At 34.6% G+C, this 20,909-nt stretch overlaps 1 long non-coding RNA gene across 2 annotated transcripts in view; it reads left to right on the plus strand.

The window, feature by feature from the left end:
• Positions 1–357: 357 nt before the first annotated feature.
• LOC129049732 (uncharacterized) overlaps positions 358–20,909 on the plus strand; it is a 100,944-nt gene continuing 80,392 nt past the window's right edge. For both annotated transcript variants that reach the window (XR_008513019.2, XR_010136947.1), the window contains exon 1: positions 358–558. This is a non-coding gene — a long non-coding RNA (uncharacterized LOC129049732). The remainder of the gene's footprint in view (positions 559–20,909) is intronic.

The following is a 20,909-nucleotide window of genomic DNA, read 5'->3' on the forward strand; positions in this document are numbered from 1 at the left end:
CTTTCTTTGTTTAGTAGACTCTGGTACATCTGCCATAATCCCACCCATTCATTACCTTTTCTGTGAGTCTTTCTTGACAGCATTGAACACTCCCTTTTCTACACTGCCTCAATACTTTCCACATGAGTCTTGTAAGATACATCAATAATACTTACTGATTCAGTCTGTCTTATTATAGCATCTGCTGTTAATAATTAACATAATTTGGATGTTTTGAGGGTAAAGTCTGTAACTGAAATAGGAATGTAATGAGTTTGCTATGAACCAAGACATGCTAAACATTTTATGATGATTACTTCCTTTAATCCTCACAACAAACCCATGATGTTAGTAATGACATAATTTGCTCCTTTCAGATGAGGAAACAAGTTTATACGGTATGAGACAAGGCTTTCAGGTATATCTGATTGCAAAGTCAGTACCATTTTCCAGTGGTGTGCTGAATAACATTTAGCAACTGTTTTCTGCCATTTCTGAGAAGAAAACAAGAACGAGAAAAACATCTTCATATTTGTAACTCTGCCTCCTCTGCAGGACTTGTACTGTGTCTGGAATCAGGTAGGTACTCAAAAATACTTTTGAAGAAATGAATACATTTATTTATATTTATAAATTACCAAAAATGTAGTTAATGTACAAACATCTTTGTAAAATAATTTCCTATATTTTGATATTTTTAAGCCCTGAAAAGAAACTACTGAGAGTTAATAATTTGGTGGTGTAAACAAATAGCATTTTAAAAATAGAGTAAGACACACTTTAAGCAATAATTATTTAAAAATATTGAAAACATTTTCCTTCAGATTTTGTGCATTCAGGCATGTTCATATTTTCAGTTTAAGAGAAAATTATTTTTTGGCTTAGTTTTGGATAAAGTAAATGTTGAAATCCCTTAAGGAAAAAGCATTTTTTGTTAAAAATTTTACCAATTTAAATAGAATTTTATTTAACTTTCAGATTACTTTTGTTATAAATATAGAAATTACAATGATATTAAAAGGTTCTTATTTCCTAAGAGTGGGAGCTTGATCTGTATGATCCACTTTTTGTAGGCATTTATATTTACCTAAATAATTTCGATATTATAGAAAATGCTTTAATTATGATGATGAAAATAGTATGAAGGTTCAACGGATTTACTGTATTTGTATATATTGGCAAAATTTCCATAAGTATAAAGAAATATGAAGGACAACAGGGATGTTTTAACTAATATATGAATATTGTTAGTTAACATTTATTGAATTATCTGATAAATTATGAAAACCTTCAGTTAATTTGAGTCTTTAACAAGTTGTAGTCTTTTGCTGGTAAAGGGTTTTTTCTCAGTGTTGATGGCTGCTGACTAATCAGGGAATTGATTGCTGAAGTTTGAGGTGGCTGTAGCAATTTGGTAAAATAAGACAAGAATGAAGTTTTTCTTATCAATTTGAAATGGGAAAAGTTCCCTTATCGCCATCACAGGATGTGTGATGGGGGTGTGGCTGGCTTCTTGGGTGGCCGGCTGCTCATACCCCTGGGGGAGCATGCAGACAGGCAGGCAGTTCGCAGGGAACACCGACCCCATGGCAGCATCTGGGATTGAGCCCCAGTGTGCATGTGTTACAATGTGCTCTTTCAGTTTTGCCCTCTGCAGATGGCTTGTGTTAATCAGCTTAATTAGACTTTCTGCTTTATCGCAAGGACAAAGGACTTTCTGCATCCCGGGTTCTTGCCTTAGGGTACCGGAAAAATCAAATCACACGTGGGCTTGGAGAATGAGTGCAAGGTTTTATTGAGTGGAAATAGCTCTCAGTAGGTGGATGGGGAACCAGAAGGGGGATGGAGTGGGACGGTGGTTTTCCCTTGGCGTGGGGCCACTCAGTCACTGAATTATCCTCCAACCATCCCAACCAATTTCCCCAAGCCTCTGCCTTGTTCCACTGGTCGATGGCCTGCTGGCATCTTCTGGTGTCTGCCGGTGTGTTCTTCTGCTCCTCTGCATGTCCAGCTGCCTGTATGCTCTTCTGCCCATGCATTTTTCTTGACATCCAGACAGTTGTATCTGTGCCTGCTGGGTCTTGGGTTTTTATAGGCACAGGATGGCATGGGTGGGGGGACAGGGTGGTCTTGGAAAATGCAACATTTGGGCATGAAAACAGAAATGCCCATCCTCACCTAGGTCCATGGGCACAGACCCAGGGGTGGAGCCCTGGTCAGAGACCATGCCCTTCTCTACCCAGCACTTCCCTGCTCCCCTCTCATATCAAATTGACTCTTACTTTCATGAAAGATTTTTCTATAACATGAGACACTATTGGATAGCATTTTACCCACATAACTTCTTTCAAAATTTGAATCAATCCCGTTAAACCTTGTCTCTGCTTTATCATATAAGTTTATGTAATGTGCTAAATTCTTCATTGTCATTGCAACAATATTGACCTCCTCCCATGAAGCACAAATGTTCTGCATGGTATCTAGAGTGGGAAGAATACTTTCCAGAAGGTTTTCAATTAATTTACTTTGCCCAGATTCATCAGAGGAATCACTTTCTATGGCAACTATAGCTTTATGAAATGCATTTCTTAAAGAATAAGACTTGAAAGTCAAAATTTATTGTTGATCAATGGGCTGCAGAATGAATATTGTGTTACCAGCTATGTAAACAACAGTAACCTCTCTGTACATCTCCATCAGAGCTCTTGGGTGAGTAGGTGCATTGTCAATGAGTAGTAATATTTTGAAATATTTTTCTGAGCAGCAGGTCTCAACAGTGGGCTTAAAATAATCAGTAAACCATGCTGTTCACGGATATACCGTCATCTAGTCTTTGTTGTTCCATTTATAGAGCACAAGCAGAGTAGATTTTGCATAATTCTTTAGGGCTCAAGATTTTCAGGATGTAAATGAGCATTGGCTTCAACTTAAATTCACCAGCTGCATTAGCCCCTAGCAAGAGTCAGCCTGTCCTTTGAAGCTTGAATGTAGGCAGTGACTTCTCCTCTTCAGCTTTGAAAGTACTAGATGGCATCCTTTTCCCATAGAAGGCTGTTTTGTCTACAGTGAAAATACATTAGTTAATGTAGCCACATGTATCAGTTATCTTAGATAAATCTTCTGGAGAACTTGCTGCAGCTTCCACATCAGCACTTGCTGCTTCACCTTGCACATTTATGATATAGAGATGGCTTCTTTCCTTAAATCTTAAGAACCAAACTCTTCTGGCTTCCAACTTTTCCTTTGCATCTTCCTTCCCTCTCTCAGCTTTCATAGAATTCAAGAGAGTTAGGGCCTTGTTCTGGATTAGGCTTTGGTCTAGGAGAATGTTGTGGCTGGATTGATCTTCTATCCACACCACTAAAACTTTCTCCACAGGAGCAACACAGCTGCTTTGATTTCTTCTCACTCATATGTTCACTAGAATTGTACTTTTTATTTTCTTCAAGAACTTTTCTTTTGCATCCACTATTTAGTTAACTGACTGGTGCAAGATGCCTAGCTTTCAACCTACCTCAGATTTCAACATGCTTTCCTCACCAACCTTAATCATTTCTAGCTTTTGATTTAAAGTGAGAGATTTGTGACTCTTCCTTTTATTTGAACACTTAGAGGTCATTGCAGAGTTATTAATTTGGTCATTTGCAGGGAATAAGGAGGCCCAAGGAGAGGCAGAGAGATGAGGGAATGGCCAGTTGTTTGAGCAGTCAGATCACACTCAACATTTACTGTTAAAATTTGACATCTGATATGGGCATGGTTTATCGTGCTCAAAACAGTTATAATAGTAACATCAAAGATCACTGATCATGGACCACCATAACAGATATAATATTAATGACACATTTGAAATATTCCAAGAATTACCAAAATATGTCACAGAGACACAAAATGAGCACATGCTGTTGGAAAAGTGGTGCTGATAGACTTGCTTGATGCAGGGTTGCCACAAACCTTCAATTTGTAAAATAACACAATAAAGCCAAGTGTAACTTGTTGCTAAAGTTAAAATTATCACACTTTTTAACGGTTTGTCTTTCTTTATATTCTATTTATGTTAATTAATTGGTTTAATATTTCTATTGATTCTTTAAAGATACTCCACAACATTCATTACTACATGGCCCTAGAGCATTAATAAGTAACAAAGGTTAACCCACAACGGTGCCTTAGTCTTAATCCAAAGGAATAATCTAGGAACATAAGAAAATGAGTTGCCTTTAGCTGAATTCTATAGCTTTGACTGGACTGCAGTACTAAGGGGAGCCATAATTCATGGTGTGACAAGGACATTAACATGGGAAACAAATACCGTAGAATGATGGACAAGATGACCAGGTAACTGTCTTCCTAGACTAAGCTGTGTAATCCCATAGACTGACACTATAATTACATGGAAGTAATTGTCATGTATTTGCCAAGAAATTACATGGTTGACAGTACTCTGAAAATTGTTCTGCATTTCTAGTGCCAACAGCTATGTTAACAGAAAATGAAATTAGAAACAACCACATGAGGTGTTTTCTACTCATTTAGAAAACTATTTCATTTGAAAAGTAAAATTTAATTTACAAGTAAATATTATAAAACTAAAAATAAAATGGAATGACTTAGAAATGTTTCTAAGAGTTATTGTTATTTGGCGTAATGTTGGCTTTATGGAAAAAACAAAGTCATTTACTACATCTCAAGCTAATTATATTTTCTATTTTGCAAGTGCCAGTGCTATACAGCCATATTTCCCAGGTTATTCCTTACAAACAAATGAATGTCAGATTCCAATAGGCCAAAATAGGAGTAACTATATTTTTTAATCCAACAAGTTTTTCCAAAATAATATAAAAGCTATCTTTTATGTATTACAAAACCTAAATTGTAAGATAAGAATAGTTTTCCAATGTAAAATTATGTCCAAATTAGCAAATGAGAAGTTTTATGTCCTCACATTTTGTGGCATAAATGTGAAACTCTTAGAGATCAAAATCACCAGCTTAAACCAAGAAACCTTACAAATGATCATTATGCTAAAAACTACTGACTCTCTTATTTGGCAAGAAGCTTGACTGATGAATCACACAAATTTTGTGAAAATAAATACTATGAGAACTGATCTCTTACTAAATGTATCTGATCTCTTAATAAATTTTAGCACTACTCTAAAGTCTTGTCTACATGACAAAATCTAAAACCAAAAAAAGATTCATTTAAACACATTTTTAAGAATTCATTTTAAAGTTATGTAATAAATTATTTTCTCTAACTGTGCATTTAACGAATATAAAATTTTGTAATGTGACCTATACATATACACATTTCATTTGCTGGTTAAGCCAAAATGTGAAATTTAGGCTACCAGAGAAGATAATCAATGTCAAAGGAATCAAATTCTCTTCTCATTTTCTATTTTACATTTTACTAAGGAAGTTAGTTTTATGGCAGATATTAAGATTTAAATGTTCTGTACTGTGGGGGAAAAAAGCAGTATATATATATTAGTATTTATAGTAACTAACATTTGTTAAAGAAAACAGATATACAGAATAATATACATAAAAATATACTTCCACATAAATAAAATATCAGAAAGGTTACATAAAAAATTAGTAATGCTGATTACATCGGGGAAGAATTACTGAGTGTTAAAATCTATGAAATATCTTTGTAACTTTTTGACTTCATCTTGTTTTTATAAATTGTCTATCCAAAAATCAATTTTAAAAAGCAAAAAATAAATATGACCTTTTCTTTGATGAAAGGACTACAGAATTGGGACTATAGGCTGAAAGTAGAAGACTAGAACTATAACATAGAAGAAAATCATTCCCTGGATTATAGAGAAAGTTACTACTTCTCATTTGGCAGCGTATAAAAAAGAGCAAAGTTTATTGAAAGAGGGTTTGGCTCTGTTGCCCAGGCTGCAGTGCAGTGGCATGATCACGACTCACTGCAGCCCGGACTTTCCAGCCTCAAGCAATCCTCCAACCTCAGGCTCCTGAGTACAGGCTCGGACTATGGGTTCATGCCACCATGCTCGGCTATTTTTTTGTAGAGATGGTATTTCTCCATGTTATCGAAGCTGGTCTCGAACTCCTAGGTTCAAGGGATCCTCCCTCCTCCACCTCCCAAAGTGCTGATATTACAGGCACGAGCCAGTGCACTTAGTCCAAGAAAAGCAAATCTTCTAAGAATACATAAGCAGTTTGAAAATGGGGGCCTTACATAAGAGTCATACAATGGATTTTAGAGACTCAGGAGGAAAGGTGGGAGGGAAGTGAGTGTTAAAAGACTATATATTGGGTATAGTGTATACCACTCAGCTGATGGGTGTACCAGAATCTCAGAAATCACCCCTAAATAAGTTATCCATATAACCAAACACCACTTGTTCCCCCAAAACCTACTGAAATATATTAAAAAGAAAAATAAAAGAAAATGGGAGCCTTGGAAAAAATAATGTGTCATGTAAGTCCAGAGCCATATGGGACAAAGATGAACATGGGACAAAAAGAAAGAGGATGAGTAGCACATGCATAACTCAAGAAAATGAAGAAACAAAGCTAACCTTCCTCTATACTCAGATACACAACGTACACACACAGACACACACTTTCTACTCTATGCCCTTCTGGGACGTTGGCTGGGTCATAATGATCCTATTGGCTAATCCCCTAGCAGGACTCAGTGTTCAGTAGACAATTTTTGCTATTTGTCACCAATTCTTTGAAATAGCCTGATTAAAACTTAATCTGATTCTTTGGCCAGGAAATGTCAGCTTCCAAAAGACTAGTTGTACATTTTTTGCCCTTGATTTCTGTGAAATAGTCCTGAATAAAGCCTGTAATGTACTCTAGGCCTTCCTTAACTGGGATTCCACGAAAAATTAGGCCTCTACCAAATGCACTAAGGCCTCCATTTTATGTATGAATTAACTTATTTTCCTATGCATCTAGAATGAAATTGATATGTGTTATCCTTCAGAGAACTGTGAAAAGAGTCATGAAGACTATTTTCTGTTTTCTGTGATTCACAGGGGAAGAATCCCATTGGGATTACGTTACACAAAAGAAGCACCATTTTTAGACCAAAGAGTAAACTCAAGATAACTCAAATCTCTATTTCAAATTCTCAAACACTTTGTAAGAGGATCTGCAGACCACAAAAATATTTCTTTGAAATTATGCCATCTTTTCCAGTGCTTTGTTCCACACTATAGTTGCTTCACATTTCTTTTATCTCAAAACTATTCTGAAATATTTCTCTTCCTCTCCACACAATTCCATCCTGTCTCCCAAGCCAGAGGTGGCTAGTGGGATACTTATTTATACCGCTGCAGCAGTGCCGTACTTTTAAGATTGCCAAAGAACCAGGTAATGTGAGTCTCCAGGTGCACAGAGTCATCAGGAATTGTGGTAATTCTATTACTGTAAATACTTTTTTCATGAGAATTGGAGGATGTATTTTTGTTCTGTCCCCATCCATTTCTTCCTTTCAATTTTGGTCCTATAGCTTCTGAAATATGAATATAAATTGTTTTGCTTGATTGGATTCATTTCTGTTACTGACAACAAAAGGTTCTATCTAATATACTTTATATATTTTCTAAAACCTTTGCTCTAAAATATTTCAATATTTTCAGTATTTATGTTTTTTGTGTACATGCAAAAAAACAAAAAACTAAATTAACTTTTCCTGAATGTTAAATAACTTTTTTAGAAAATTTGATGAGTTAACTAGATGAACAAATGCATAGCATTTATGGGAAATAAACAGAGCATATACATTATTTTCAAACACCAGAAAAAGTATTTATAACAAAAAGTTTTATGCCTAAAAATGAAGCTAACATCGTGAAAGTAGAAATCCAGCAGATCATATTTCTTGTTTAACTTTTAGTTTAGGTTCAGGGGTACATATGCAGGTATTTATGTGGGTGAATTGTGTATCACAGGGGTTTGGTATACAAATAGTTTCATCACCCAGGTAATAAGCATAGTGCCTGACAGGTAGCATTTCAGTCCTTACCCTTTTCCCACCCTCCCCTCAAGTAGACCCCAGTGTCTTTTACTTTCTTTGTGTCCATATGTACACAATATTTAGATCCAACTTATAAGTCAGAAAGTGCAGTATTTGGTTTACTGTTCCTGTGTTAGTTTGCTTAGGATAATGGCCTGCAGCGCCATCCATGATTTTCTTCTTTTATGGTGGTGCAGTGTTCCATAGTGTACATTTACTACATTTATTTTATCCAGTCTACCATTGCTGGGCTAAATTAGGTTGATTCCACATCTTTGCTATCATGAATAGTGCTGCAATGAACATATGCATGCATGTATCTTTATGGTAGAATGTTTTATACTCCTTTGGGTATGTGTACCCAGTAATGGGATTGTTGGTTCTAAGTTATTTGAGAAATCTCCTAACTGCTTTCCACAATGGCTAAACTAATGTACATTCCCACCATCAGTGTACAAGCATTCCCTTTTCTCTGAAACCTCACCAGTATCTGTTATTTTTAACTTTTTAATATAGCCATTCTGACTGGTGTGAGATGGCATCTCACTGTGGTTTTGATTTGCATTTTCTAATGATTAGTGACATTAAGCGTTTCTTCATATGCTTGTTGGCTGCATGTATGTCTTCTTTTGAAAAGTATCAGTTTGTGTTTTTTGCCTGTTTCTTAAAGGGGTTGTTTTTTGCTTGTTAATTTGTTTCTGTTTGTTATTGATTCCGGATATTAAACCTTTGTTGGATGCATCGTTTGCGAATATTTTCTTCCAATCTGTAGTTTGTCTGCTTACTCTGTTGATAGTTTTTTTTTTTTTTTTTTTTTTTTTTTTTTTTTTTTTTGCTGTGCAGAAGCTATTTAGTTTAATTAGGTCCCATTTTTCAATTTTTGTTTTTGTTGCAACTGATTTTGGCATTTTCATCATGAAATCTTTGCCCCCCCAGTCCTATGTCCAGAATGGTATTTCCTAAGTTATCTTCCAGGGGTTTTATAGAAATAAATTAACTTTTAATATTAGTTAATACAATTTAAGAAAATAAATGGCAATACATATTTATATTACGTGGGTTTAGTCACTCTCAACTAATATTTCACATACGTCCGTAAAATCTTGAGTGTAACATTGCTGTTAGATGAGCATATTCTGATTATTGCTTTTTGCTGACTTTTTTCACTGGGCAAAATCATTTTGTACCAATGGCTTATTTCTCTTTATTACTGAGTACTAGTCCATTGTATAGATATATTACCATTTGTTTATCAATTCATATGCTGAAGGACTTTTCAACTTTACCTATTAAAAATAGCAATTAAAAATAAACTTTTTAAAATTTTATGAATATTCACATATGTTTTTTCGTGGACATAGGCTTTCACATCCTAATGACAAATGACTAGGAATAAAATGCCTGCATCACATGTTAGGTATGTGTTTCACTTTAAAAAAAAAAATTGTGGGTAGGTGTATATATTTATGGTGTAACTGAGATGTTCTGACACAGGCATGCAATGTGAAATAAGCACATTGTGAAGATGTTTAACATCTTAAGACATTGCCAAAGTGGTTGTACCATTTTTTTTTTTGCAACCAGCAGTGTAAGAAATGCCCCTTCCTCCACATCCTTGCCAATATTCGATATGATCAATCTTCGTAATTATAGCCTATCAATAATTATGTAGTGGTATCTCATCTTGATTTTGATTTGCATTTCCCTAATGACTAAATGATACTGAGCATCTCATTTTTGCTTATTGCCATCTCTATATCATCATCTTTGATGACAAGCATGCTCATATATTTTGCCCATTTTTATTCAGTTGTTTCGTATTGAGTTTTGATGGATCTTTATATATTCTGTTAGACATATCTTATTCTATTTATATATATTCTATTAGACAGATATTTATATACTCTATTAGACACATATTTTTCAAATATTTTCTCCCAGTCCATAGCTTGTCCTTTTTGTTTTCTTTTCTTTTGTCAAACTTTATTTTAGTATCAGGGGTACATGTGCAGGTTGTTTATATAGGTATATTGCATGATGCTGAGGTTTGGAGTATGAATGAGTCTGTCACCCAAGTAATGAGCATAGTACCCAATAGGTACTTTTTTTCAACCCTTACCCTGTTCCCTCTGTCCTCTCTCCTGTATTTCCCAGTGTCATTGTCTCTTGTTCCCATTTGTATGACCATGTCTACTCAATGTTTAGCTCCCACTTATAAGTGACAACATTTGGTATCTGGAGTTCTGTTTCTGTGTTAGTCCACTTAGGATAATGGTTTCCAGCAGCATCCATGTTGCTGCAAAGAACATGATTTTGTTCTTTTTATGGCTGCATAGTACTCCATGGTGCATATGTACCACATTTTCTGTATCCAATTTCCCACTGATGGGCACCTGGGTTAATTCCATGCCTTTGCTATTGTAGCTTGTTTTTCATTCTCCTCACAGTATGTTCCAAATACCACAAGCTTTTACATTTTGATAAAGCCAAATTTATTAACTTTTCCTTTTGTGATTGTGCCTTTGGCTGTTGTGTCTCAGAAATCTTGACCTTATACAAGGTCACAAAATTTTTCTCCTGTGATTTCTTCTACAAGTTTTGTTGCATTCAGACTTATTTCTAGGTCTGTAATCCATTTTGGGCTTACTTTTGCATATGCTGCAAGGCATCAATCAAAGTGCATTGTGTGAATGTTTATATCCAGTTGTTGCCAAATCACTTGTTCTTTAAGACTATCATTTTTCCACAGAATTATTTTTCACTTTTGCTAAAAATCAATTGTACATGTTTGTATATGTCTACTTCTAAGTTATCTATTCTGTTCCATTGATGTATTTCTCTATATTAATGTCAACAGCATACAGTCTTGATGACTAAGCTTTGTAGTCAATCTTGCAATAAAGGTACATCTACTGTTTGTTCTCCTTTTTCCCATATATTCTTTTTCCTATTTTTCAGACAATGTTGGATTATCTTAGTATTTTTTATAATTCAATTTAGATCCTTTGTTGGCTAATAGTATAAGAACTTTACAGTGATATATCTCCTTCTAGCTTTTATTATTTTCATCCATTATATTTATATACATATTATAATAATATCTTGTTATTTTGTTTAAACAGTTCATATCTTTTTCGCAGCTTGAAATGTAATTCACATATACAATTAACCAATTTAAAACATCTAATTCAGTATTTTTAGTGTATTTACGAGGTTGTGTAACTATTATCACAATCTCATTTTAGAATATTTTAGTTCCTCCTTAAAAAAAAAGAAAAGAAAAACATGCCCATTAGTTATCACCTCCCATTTCTCAAGGTTGTCAAGGTTCATCCACGTTGTAGCATGCATTGGTACTTCATTTTTTATTGCCAAATAGTATTCAACTATGTGTTATGCAATATGTTATATCTGAACAGTTACTTCTATCTTTCAATTATTATGATTAAACCTACTATGAACATTTGTGTAGAAGTGTTTTGTGGATATATGTTTTTACTTCTCTTAGTAGAAGTGGAAATGCTTGGTAATAAGATATCTTCACGTTTAATCTTCTGACTGTTTACTAAGCTGTTTTCCAAAATGGCTACACCAACTTACATTTTCACCAACAATGCATTAGGGTCCAGTTTCTCCACATCCTTGACAATGATTATTATCTCTTTTCTTGATCATAGCCATTTTAGTGGATGTGAAGTGGTAGTTTTGATTTTTATTTATCTAAAAAATGACGAATGATGCTCAACATCTTTATTATCATTATTATTATTATTATTATTGCTCATTGGCCATTTGTATATCTTTTTTGAAGAAATGCATATTCAAATTCTTTGCTCATTTAAAATTGTTTTTATTGTTCAGTTATAGGCATTCTTTATGGCAACTGAATAGAAATCTCTGATCAGATACAGATTTGAAAATTAATTTCTGTAAAAAAGCCAGCTGGAGTTTTGATAGACACTGCATTGTCTATAGTTCAATTTAGAGTACTGACATCTTAACAGTATTAACTCTTCCAATCCATGAGCGCAAGATGTTCTTTCACTTTTGTAGATCTTTTTTAATTCTGTGAAATTAGGTTTTATGGTTTTCAGTGTATAAGTTTTACACTTCTATTAAATGTATAACTAAATATTATTTTTGATGCTATTATAAATGGAATTATTTTCTTAATGTTATTTTTACAATGTTTATTGACAATATATTAAAAGCAGTTGATTTTTGTGTATTGATCTAATGTTCTGCACCCTTAGTGAACTCATTTATTAGTTCCAATAGTCGTATGTGTGAGTACATGTGTTTCTCAGGATATGAGGAAACATACAAGACCATTAAATCTGCCATTAAAGATAGTTCTATTTCTTCCTTCACTAACTGGATGACCTTTGTTTCTTTATCTTGCCTAATTACCCTATCTGGGATCTCCAGCACAATGTTAAATACAAGTGGCAAGAGCAGATATCCTTGTCTTGCTCCTGACCTTAGAAGTAAAGCATTCAGCCTCCCGCTATCAAATATAAGGTTATCCGTGGGTTTCTTGTGTATGGCCTACACCAAGTTAAGGAGGTAGTTTTCTATTCCTAGTTTGTTGAGTGTTTTTATCATGAAATGGTATTGTATTTTTTAATGTTTGCTGCCTATATTGAGATGATGTTATGAAGTTTATCCTTTCTTCTATTAATATGGTTTATTATACTAATTGATTTTCAGATATTAAACAAACTTTGCATTTCTAAGATAAATCCCACTTGGTCATGTTGTATGTGGTATAACTTTTTTCTTTTTTACTGAGACAGAGTCTCACTTTGTCACACAGGCTGGAGCACAGTGATGAGATCACAGATCACCGCAGCCTGATACTTTCCAAACTCAAGCGATCCCTCCACCTCCTGAGTGGCTGGAATCACAGAAATCTGCCACCACACCTAGAAATAAAATTTTTTTGTAGAGACAGGGTCTCACTATGTTGTCCAAGCTGGTCTCAAACTATTGTGCTCAAACAATCCTCCCACCTCAGCTTCCTAAAGTGCTGGGATTACAGGCGTTAGCCACCGCACCCAGCCTGTATGCACGCTTTTTATAAGTTGCAGGATTCAGTCTGACAGTATTTTGTTGAGGAGTTATTTTGTATATTAATATCCTAATATTCAGCTGGTTTATTGATCTGTAGTTTTCTGTAATGTGTTTGGTTTTGGTATTAGAATAAACGTGACATTTAGACTGAATTAAGAAATGTTCCCCCCTTCTGCATATTTTGGAAGAGTACAGGAGAGATACTGATCTCTGAATGTTTGGTAGATTCACATTGAAACCATCTGGGCCTGGGTTTTTCTTCGTGGAAAGTTTTCAAGTTACTATATTGATATATTTACTTGTTTTCATTCTCTTAATATTTTTAATCGAGACAATTGAAGAGGAAATATGCAATTATTTTGCCTTTTGTAATTATCTTTATATTACCTTTATGTTCATTATGTTTTTACATGTGGACTCAAATTATTGTCTAACGTCTTTATTTTCAGTGTGATAAATTTCCATTTGCATTTCTGTAAGGCATGTCTTCTAGCAATAAATTCTCTGTTTCTCTTTTTTATTTTTGAAATGTCTTTATCTTCATTTTTGAAAAATAGGTTTTCTGATATAAGCTTCATCTTACTGGTTGTTTGTTTTTATTTTGTTTTAACTTCATCACTTTGTCATCTCATTGCCTCTGGCCTCTATTATTTTCAGAATAATTTACTATTAATCTTATTGTGATTTTCCTGTACATGATGGATTGTTTTTCTCTTAGAGCTTTAAAGATACTCTCTTTCTTTTTGACTTTTAATATTTTGGCTGTAGTGTATATAGTTATGATTTTGTTTTTTGCATTTATTCTACTTGGAGTTATTTAGCTTCTTGGATATGTAGATTAATAGTTTTCCTCACATTCAGGAAGTTTTTAGCCATTTTTTCATAGAATGTTTTCTTCTGTCCCTTTCATGCTCTCTCTTTTGGTACTCTCATTACGCATATATGGATGGACTTAATGGTCCATCCCACATTTCTCTGAATCTCTGGTGGGTTTTTTGCAAATTTCTTCTTTATTTTTTAACTTCTATTTTAGGTTCAGGAGTACATGTGCACGTTTGTTATACAGGTCAATTGTGCATCACAAGGGTTTGCTGTACAGATTATTACCCAAGTGATGAGCATAGTACCTGATAGGTAGTTTTTCGATCCTCACCCTTCTCCCAGCGTCCACCCTCAAGTAGGCCCCACTATCTGTTGTTCCCTTCTTTGTGTCCACATGTACTCAGTGTTTAGCTTGCAATTACAAGTGAGGACATGCAGTATTTGGTTTACTGTTCCTATGTTAGTTCACTTGGAATAATGATCTCTAGCTCCATTCATGTTGCTGCAAAGGACATGATCTCATTCATTTCTTTGGCTGCATAGTATACCATGATGTACAGGTACCACCTTTTCTTTATCCAGTCTACTGCTGATGGGCATTTAGGTTGATTCTCTGTCTTTTCTATGGTGAATAGTGCTGTCACCAACATGCATGTGCATATGTCTTTATGGTAGAATGATTGTATCCCTGTGAACAAGTTTTCATTATTTTTTCTCTCTGCTATGCACATGGCATCATTTCTAATCATTTATCCTCAAGTTCACTAATTCTTTCTTTAATGCTAAAACCTACTATTGAGGTCATCTAGTGATTTTCTAATCACTCTTATTTCACTTTTCAATTTCAAAATTTTCACTTGGTTCTTTCTAACAATTTCTGTCTCTTTGTTGACATTTTTTATGTGATGATATATCGTCATCATATTTCCCTGGGACTAGGGCAGGAGGAGATGGGGGGTTGTTATTTAACAGACATAGAGTTTCAGTATTGCGAGATAAAACAGTTCCAGATATTGGATTGCACAATAATGTGAATATATTTAACACTATTGAACTACACACTAAAAATGGTTAAGATGATAAATGTTGTATATATTTTACCACAACTTTTAAAAATTTAAAGGCTAAACATATCTTTCATGATCAGACCCATTTGTTTTCTTTAGCTTCACTTCTAACCACCTCTGGGACCCTTATCTGAACCCTATGTGCCAGCCATCTGGAGCTACTTACCAGTTACTAAACTCTCCGTGCTTTCTGAGATTTCTCCCTCCAGATACAGTGCTCTCACTCATCTGGACTTGCAAGCCTACTTGTTTTTCAGAACAACTTTATTGAGATATATTTCACATGATGTATAATTCGTCCATTTAAACTACATAATTCAATGGTTTTTAGTATATTTACCGATAAGTTCAACCATCATGACAGTCAATTTTAGAACTTCATAATCACTACAAAGTGAAACTCTGTACTCATTAGCTGTCACTTACCAATCTCCCCATACTCCTTACAGCTCAGTTCTATGCAACTGTTAATCAACTTTCTGTCTCTATAGATTTGTCTCTTCTGGACATTTCATATAAGTGGAATCATATAATATGTGGTTTCTCTGACTAAATTCTTGCGGCATATTCATACCATGGAATATAATTTGACCACAAAAAGGAATGAAATACCGACATGTGTTTCTGCACAGATTAACCTTGAACCCCTATTTGCATTTCATGCCAAAGATTTGTAGTCTCTTTCCCCAGGAAGTATTCACTGACACCACCAAGATTTGGACAAGTGATCTTTCCAAAAAACGTATTTACCTCTACTGTAGTCTTTAATTAGCTAGTGTACCTCCAATAGATTTGAAACTCTTTTTGACAACCATAAAATGTTACACAAATATATGTGAAGATATTTTATTAACTTTTTCTCATAAGATCTCATTGATATAAGGAGAGATGGCTCCAGTTAGCCCAATTTAGAAACAGAAAAGTGAAGATAATTATTTCTCAACCCTGGCTTCACAATGTAATGACCAAAAGACCTCTTAGAAAATCAATGCCTGTTCCATTATTCACAACAGTAAAGACTTGGAACCAACCCAAATGTCCAACAATGATAGACTGGATTAAGAAAATGTGGCACATATACACCATGGAATACTATGCAGCCATAAAAAATGGTGAGTTCACGTCCCTTGTAGGGACATGGATGAAGTTGGAAATCATCATTCTCAGTAAACTATCGCAAGAACAAAAAACCAAACACCGCATATTCTCACTCATAGGTGGGAATTGAACAACGAGAACACATGGACACAGGAAGGGGAACATCACACTTCGGGGACTATTGTGGGGGTGGGGGGAGAGGGGAGGGATAGCATTGGGAGATATACCTAATGCTAGATGACGAGTTAGTGGGTGCAGCACACCAGCATGGCACATGTATACATATGTAACTTACCTGCACATTGTGCACATGTACCATAAAACCTAAAGTATAATAATAATAATAATAATAATAAAAAGAAAAAAAGAAAAATGAATATCAAAGTTTTTTCTAAAGACTTTCTTTATTAAATATAAGGGCAACAATGCTTGACAAGGATCTGGGAATTTAGAGTATACTCTGACTATGATTCAATCCAAACTGAATATATATGCTGAGGATCATCATTGTGGAAAGAAAATACTTCTTCATACACAAGATCTGCTCCCCACTTCTGGAAAGAAATCTTTCCCTTGACACAAAGTGTTCTGCATTCTCTGAAGAATGGACTTTTTCTCAAAGCCCAAGTTAGTGCCCACATCATTCCAAGTGCCAGATACTCATATAGTCAGGCAAGTGGGTTTCACTTAAATTTTTATTTGTATATGCTCTGCACACCTCACCCCATTTTCGTAAGGTTCAAAAACAAATGCATGTGAAGGATCTGAAGATTCCTTTCTCTCTACAAGTGCTGTTCTTTATTATTTTACTCAAAACAAGGAGTCCGTACTGGGAACTGTAAAAGTCAGACATCCTGTCCTCTATTTTAATTTCTATTTTTGTAATAACTTTTAATACCACCATCTAGAAGACACGGTGATAGGTGCTGGTGTGTTCAGAGATGATATGACCAGTAGTAAATATTTATTGTTGCAAGCACTTAGCTGCATTGTACGTATAAGTGTGGGGCCCACAGTTTGTTCTCTTGCACTGTTCCCTGTCCTGGATTGGCTGCATAGTCCTTCACTGGCAAACCTTGTTGATATCAGTGAGTCTGATTTCTTAAAGTCTTTTCAATACCTTGTTTATAAAGAGTTGCCTTATTTCTGTTGGCAGTTGATTGGTGGGATTGCTGGCAGTATACCACTATCCTATGGCATTTTAAATATTATATCCATTAACTATTGTAGCTCTTTTCTATTTCCTCTGGGAAATACTCTACTTTATGATTTTAGGGTAATTGGTAATACACTGTATTCCTTCAGTTAACAATAATCTTTTTTAAAAAATCACTTCAGAGCATTTTCTTTCTAGAACCAGTAAATCAAATTAAACAAAACCACTTAATTTTAAGTTCTTAATTTTTAATCTTAAAATATGTCAGTTTTCATAGATTGTAAATTAACACGGGAGGACATGCCATAAACAAACAAATCATAATTTAGTAGCTTGAAACAGTTCCCTGTTCTTTATAAGAAATATCTTTGTGTTAACATTTTCCTTTTGCTCAAAAAACTAAGAAATTTTTATTTTTGGTAATGACTCCTTTTTGAAATGTACTTTAAAATAATTGGTCACCAGGACATCTATAAAACATGACCTACTAACCTACTTTTATTAGGTGATTTTGAAGGACTAACCCTGTTTCTCTTGATCCCAGACTTATGCTGACAATCAAAGTAATGATACAGAGTTTTGTCTTTCATAAATAAAATGACTACACAAAACTATCTCGAGATTAACAAAGTATTCCTATGAAATTTTCAGTTAAACATGGCAATAAAATCACTTGCTTCTTTTAAAAAAAAAAAAAAAAAGAAAAGAAAATCAATGCCTGTTCACCTACAGAATGGGAGAAAATTTTTGCAGTCTACCCATCTGACAAAGGGCTAATATCCAGAATCTACAAAGAACTTACACAAATTTACAAAAAAGGCAAACAACCCCATCAAAAAGTGGGCAAAGGATATGAACAGACGCTTCTCAAAAGAAGACATTTATGCAGCCCACAGACACATGAAAAAATGCTGATCATCATGGGTCATCAGAGAAATGCAAATCAAAACCACAGTGAAATACCATCTCACACTAGTTAGAATGGCAATCATTAAAAAGTGAGGAAACAACAGATGCCAGAGAGGATGTGGAGAAATAGGAACACTTTTACACTGTTGGTGGGAATGTAAATTAGTTCAACCACAGTGTGGTGATTCCTCATGGATCTAGAACTAGAGATACCATTTGACCCAGTGATCCCATTACTGGGTATATACCCAAAGGATTATAAATCTTGCTACTATAAAGACACACTCACACGTATATTTATTGTGGCACTATTCACAATAGCAAAGACTTGGAAACAACCCAAATGCCCATCAGTGATAGACTGGATAAAGAAAATATTTCACATATACACCATGGACTACTATGCAGCCATAAAAAAAGGATGAGTCCATGTCCTTTACAGGGACATGGATGAAGCTGAAAACCATCATTCTCAGCAAACTATCACAAGGACAGAAAATGAAACACTGCATGTTATCACTCATAGGTGGGAATTGAAGAATGAGAACACTTGGACACAGGGCAGGGAACATCACACACCGGGGGCCTGTCATGGGGTGGGGGACTAGGGGAGGGATAGCATTAGGAGAAATACCTAATGTAAATGACGAGTTGTTGGGTGCAGCAAACCAACATGGCACATGTTTACCTATGTAACAAACCTGCACGTTGTGCACATGTATGCTAGAACTTAAAGTATAATAAAAAAAAAAAAAGAAAGAAAATCAATGCCTGTTCAAGTCTTCGCCCACTTTTTTATGGGGCTGTTTTTTCTTGAAAATGTGTTTAAGTTCCTTACAGATGCTGGATATTAGACCTTTGTTGGATGCACATGACACAAGTTTAACTAGGTAAAGAAACTGTACACGTACCCATGAACTTAAAATAAAAGTTCAAAAAAAAATTAATGCCTGGACCCCACCTCAGGTCAATTGTATGACAATCCGTGAGTGGGAGAGTGGGGATACAGGAGCTAGGCACCAAGATATCAGTATTGTTTAAAAGTTTCTCAGCTGATACACAGTCAGAATTTGAAACTACTGAATTTAAACAACTACAGAATCTAAAAAGTCTTTACTCATCCACTATAATATGTTGCATGTGTAATTACACAGTACTGTAGTCATTAGGTCATGATTTTATTATTTTTAATATATCTACTCTGAATATTATAAAATAACACTGATAAGATAAAATGTACTATGTCCAGAATTGTATAAACTACATCAATTTTTCTGAACACTTTTAATTTTCTGACCTCAAAGCAGGAATTTATAGCAAATACATAATTGCCCTGAAATCAACCACTGTTTTGGCCCTCTAAATGGATGGAACACTTGCATATCTCTCATCTATTTATATTAGTTTTCTCTTCCTTTTTGTATATCTGTTAAATTTTTACACTTCCTTGAGTGCAAAGAGTATGACAAAATATTCTCATTATAAACTATAATGCCATTTACCCACTAGAGTTTTTGGATAATACAAATTCTGTCAAATCTGGTACTGCATATAGACTATGTTGAAAGATGTTTCTCTAGTTTTTCTGATTATAAGAAAGGGCAAGCAAGGAAGACAAAATTTTATTTATTTATTTATTTATTTATCTATTTATTTTATTTGTTTGTTTGTTTGTTTCTTTAGTTTGAGACAGAGTTTCACTCTTGTCACCCAGGCCGGAGTGCAGTGGCGTGATAGCTCACTGCAACCTCTGCCTCCCAGGTTCAAGCAATTCTCCTGCCTCAGCTTACCAAGTAGCTGGGATTACAGGCACCCGCCACCACACCCATCTAATGTTTGTATTTTTAGTAGAGAAGGGGTTTCACCATGTTGGCCAGGCTGGTCTGACACTTCTGACCTCAAATTATCCGCCCACCTCAGCCTCCCAAAGTGCTGGAATTACAGGCGTGAGCCACCACACCTGGCCAACAAAATTTTTTAAACTTCTTGGATGTTTCCGATAGCATTTTACCCATTTGATATCTTTGACAAGAATATGTCTACAGTACTCTAAACTAACTTGTGTCCTTCTCATTATGAAATTTGAAAATCTTATTTAGAGGGAAATTATTATACAAAAAATCAAATAAATTAATGAATACAAAACATCTCCAACAAACACATTTGAAGATTATAAATGAGCTAGAAGACTGGTTTCTCTATATTAAGATATAACAAAATGATGTTTTATCCTTATAATGACAAAGGCTTTTTAGGTTAAGGATTGGCTAAATATCCAGAGGATGACAGAGACAACAGAGAAAGGAGAATGACACACATATACTCAATTTTGTTAATAAATTTAAGTAAGAAAGTATAAAGAGTACAGACAGGAAGGATATTTTTAGTAATAACATCTATAACAATCCGTCTTTAAAACAACCAATGTTTATAACCACACATTAAACTTTTCTTATAACAAAGAGGCAGATTTATTATTATAGTACCAATATCTCCTTCTACCTTAAGAAAAAATAAAATTACCCCCTAATGACATACAGTATAATCTTTAAACCTGGGGCATATTCTGTCAAAAAAAAAAGTATTTTCCCCATGATTTCAAGTGATAAATATTCACAAAAGCCTAGTCTTACTTGGTATTGGGTATATGGAGCGCCCCTAGGCATGAACATTATAATATTGGAGTCTCTTTCCATCTTTCTTTCTTCAGTTCAGCATTTAAAAAAAACTCCGATTGAGTTAATTTATACAAGATTTGTTGATGTTAGAAAAATGAAAACTGTTTGAATCTA

The sequence above is a fragment of the Pongo abelii genome, chromosome 15 (genome assembly GCF_028885655.2).
Source record: "Pongo abelii isolate AG06213 chromosome 15, NHGRI_mPonAbe1-v2.0_pri, whole genome shotgun sequence".
In the NCBI taxonomy this organism is placed as follows: domain Eukaryota; kingdom Metazoa; phylum Chordata; class Mammalia; order Primates; family Hominidae; genus Pongo; species Pongo abelii.